The sequence below is a fragment of the Cucumis melo genome, chromosome 7, assembly GCF_025177605.1.
Source record: "Cucumis melo cultivar AY chromosome 7, USDA_Cmelo_AY_1.0, whole genome shotgun sequence".
NCBI lineage: Eukaryota > Viridiplantae > Streptophyta > Magnoliopsida > Cucurbitales > Cucurbitaceae > Cucumis > Cucumis melo.
In genome coordinates this window covers 16,754,523-16,759,135 of record NC_066863.1, presented here as the reverse complement: position 1 = coordinate 16,759,135, position 4,613 = coordinate 16,754,523, and positions in this window count along the sequence as shown.

The window sequence follows — 4,613 nt, the reverse complement described above, 5'->3', positions numbered from 1 at the left end:
CCAATTCCACCAAAACTAACTTTTCCCTCCAAAATCTCAAATTAACTTAAATCGTCAATTAATTTAATCAATCAAATCTTTTCCAATAAATCACTTATAACTTCCAACCTGAATTATTTTAACCCAACCATAACAACTCCACTCCATAATCAAGATTTATCTTTCTGCAGAATAATTAATTATCTTCTACAATAATTAATTATTATTTATCTTTCTCCAAAATAATTAATTATCTTTCACAATAATTAATTATTATTTATCTTTTTCCCAATAATTAATTATCTTCCACAATAATTAATTATTATTTATCTTTCTCGAAAATAAATATCCTTTTTTAAATAATTATATTTACCCAAAATATAATTATTTTTCTTTTTCTCCCTTAAAAATATTCTTTCTCCATAATACTATTATCTTTTCCTTAAATAATTATATTTCAACAAATATAATTATCTTTTCCTTTAACATAATAATTATATATATATTTCCACATATACATATAATTATTAAATCTCCAACAAACTTTCTACTCTACAATTTAATTAAATAACATCCATAATTATTCAATTAAATTCAATTTCAACAACACTAAAAATCCACAACTTTACTTAATCCTCTTAACCTACCATTTAATCAAAATCTCAACAAACAATAACACATGCTAAAACCTCTAAATTAATTAAATATTCATCCAACAAATATTTAATTAATTTCAATTCCCACAAAATCAAATACTTCTTATTAAATGAATTCAAAATAACGTTCAATAAATTAAATGTAATTAAACAAAATTAAGATAATTAACTCCATAATTATATTAATTTTTTGGGGCGTTACATACACGCTTTACATGATCGTAATCATAGTTAAACAATCGTGTAGTTACGTAATCATACAACATGCGTATTTACCCTTTTCACAAACTTTTCACATCGTAAATCTCTTTCAATTATATGTCAACTTGTCTCTGTCAACAATAAGTGTAAAAGATATGATTATTATCTGTAATCGATTATTCTAAACGATCGTATTGCTAAAAGTAAATGATCGTTAATTACGTAAACCGAATAATTTATAAAGGATTACAGTATTTAATCTACACGATTTTTGATTTAAGTCAAAAAAAATATTTGAATACGTGAAAACGATAAACATTAGATCTTAAATCCTAAACGATATTGTCATTAGCGTAAACGATAGTTTTAAATGTACCAAGACGATATACTAAATTGATTTAAATAATCGTTTATCACATATATTCGAGAACGATACGAACCTTAAACGATCGTATACAACAACTAAGCGATAAAGTTATACAAGTTAAACGATGCAGTAGTTAATCCAAAATAGAGAAGTTTTGAAAAGTTCTTATACATTGATTGTAAAGATTATTACATGTAAATGTTATCTGCCTTCCTCGAACCAACTTTATGTTGTATGTATATGATACAGAACAAGTAAAATAGACATTCCTAAAATGAAAATGTTTATGCACATAATGTTTTTATAATTTTGCAACTCATGTCTACCAACTCTATGACGAATCACTTTGTCCTAAACCACCTGCTTCATAAGTGGTTGAAGACAAAAAGAAGGTCTTCGTCAATGTCTGTTAATGCCTACACAGCTTCCATGGGTTGTGCACTTCAGCAAGCTCGAGCACAACCTCGCCAAAATTGTGCACCTAACACCGATGTCATCTTTCCTTGTGAATCTCATACTCTTTCAAATTGGGTCGGAAGAGTCTTTGGGATCTAAGAAGTTTTTAAGAGCATACCATATTCTTTTACAGGCATATTCTGAAGCACCTTGCATGTCGTTTCTTTTTTCTTCTTGATCTTAAGAAATATAAAATAGAGAAGTTCTGAAAAGTTCTAATACATTGATTATTGTCAACGTTATTACATGTAAATGTTATATGCCTTCCTCAAACCAACTTTTCGTTGTATGTATATGATCATTCTACAACATCTCAACGATGATATTATACAATTTAAACAATCTTATAGTTAATCCAGAACGATTAAATGTAAAAGTTTAAGAAGTATAAACCAGAGAAGTCCTGAAAAGTTCTTATACATTGATTATAAACGTTATTACATGTAAATGTTATCTGCGTCCCTCGAACGAACTTTCCATTATATGTAAATGTTACAGGACATGCAAAATAGACATTCATAAAATGTAAATGTTCATTTAAAATGTGTTTATAATTTCAACCATCCAAAAATTATACTACCATTTGATTAAAGAACACCGGAGTTTTGGACTTCTTGCCTAGTAGTTTTGCAATGAATCTTGACCATGCAAAAATGGTCAAACCAATTTGTTCAAAAACGTCGAAGTTTGTAGAGCTCTTGTCTACCAGTTCTAAAATGACTCTTGCAGATCGAAGTCGAGATGTGTTGTGAAGCCAACTTTCTTTTTTTACTGGCAGGATCTAGAAGTTTCAGAATTTAGGAAATATATAAGAGCTTACCATAGTCTTTCCAAGACAATTTTGGAATCACCGTCACAGTTTGGGTGAAGAAGAGGACGCCAATGTTACGGAACATGTAAAACTATACGTGCTTACATGTAAATGTTATCTGCTTTGTACGGAAGCTCTAGAGTCGGCTAAACTTAACATGTAAGAGCTTGCCATATTTTTCATAAAAATATCTTTGGAATCACCATCATAGTTTCTAGAAAGCGAAGATAAAGGAGAAGTAGATTCTCTCCTAAAGGAAGTTAATAAGAGTATACCATAGTCATTTATGGAGATTTTCTGAAGCAATTTGCACGTTTTTTTCTTTTTTCTTTTAGACCTTGTTGTTCTTTGTCCAAATAGCAGCACTTTGAATCTCACTATTTTGAATCACATTTTGTGGGAATGACGAAAAGTTTTAGAGGAAAAGTTTGAAGAAAAATTTGGAAATCCTAAAATATAATGGTTTGTGAGAAGGGGTTTTAAAGGAAGATGAAGAGATGGAAAAGGAAGAGATTTTTTTTTTTTTGCATTGTACTCGCCGATAGGTTAATAAATACGTATTTACATTTTCCACCCACAAACCCTAAACTCAACACATATATGTCACGCGGCCTTAATTCCTTTAATCTTATAACTGAAATCACTCTCACTAACTACACGATAAGGATAAACGATCGATCAACCTTATAAAATAATTAAGACTTGACTGTAGTCTAAGCGATATTTGATCTGAATGTAAACGATCATGTTGCCAAATCTACACGATCGTTCTAGTAAATCGAAACGATCAAGTATTATATGTTAAACGATCGTGTAATCAAGTCAAACGATGTTTAGGAACGTCTAAATGATCTTATCATTGCTTATGAACTATAAACAATTATCTAGTGTTCTATAAATGATCGTTTATGTAAGTAAATGATTTCGGTAATAAAATCCAAACGATTTTCAAACAACATGCAAATGAACTCTTCTTTTTATAGAAGGTGTTCCGAAGGAAGTTGACGGGACGAATATGGAAAAGTTTTTTTTTTCATTGTACTTGCTGACAACTTAATAAATGCAAATTGATTACTTACAAGAGGCGTATTTACCTTTTTCACCCACAAGCCCTAAGCTCTACACATGGTCCCTACTTCACCTTAACCTTTTCTACGTTTTACTTCATGGTAATATGTTAAACGCGATCGTGTAGCTATGTCAAACGATCTTTGGGTACGTTTAAACGATCTAGTCATTACTTATAAACTATAAACAATTAGGTTGTTAGTTACAAACGATCATCTAGTGTTGTATAAATAATGGTTTATGCATGTAAACAATTTGTCAATAAAATGGAAACGATCTTCAAAACAACACGGTTAATGACCTTTTTCGCCCACAAACCATCGTTTACACTTATCGATTAACATATATTAAACAATATTGTAATTAAACGATTATATGTAAACGGTTATTTACAACATGTAAACGATTATGTCGTTATCGAAAAGGATCGCAGGTTTATGCCAAAAAGATATTTGAGCAAGTCTAAACGATATTATCATTAAATTTAAACGATCATTTAATAACCTTTGAACGATTGTTCTGTTAGTCATAAACGGTCATGTGGTAATCTATAAATGAATGTTTATGAAACTAAACAATCTGATAATTAAATCCAAATGTTCTAAATGAAGGTGTATATTCTTTATTTTAAACGATTTTTTTACAATATTTAGTCATAAACGATTCTTTTTAACAAGTATAATATAGAGAAATATTCAAATGTGTACAATTCCTTGAGTTGTTGAATTTCACTCTCCATCTCCTTCAACTCCTCGATTAACCTCAATCTTGTCCTCGCCAACCATGGAATCGTGAGTAAGATTGTCAAGCCTCAGAAACTCGTATTTATTTTGGAGCAACTCATATTCTTTATTCTTGCTCTCAATCTCCCTCATCATCTTTAGCAACCAAAACTTCCTCTGGTTTTGTACCGACCACCAAAAAAATTGTACAGTCATGTTAACCTAGAACAGTGGCCTTTGTTAAACAATCGTTTATAGAGTTATTCAAGATTGTTTATGACTAACAACCTAATCATTTATAGTTTATTTGTAATAACAAGATCATTTAGACATAGTCAACGATCGTTTGAAAT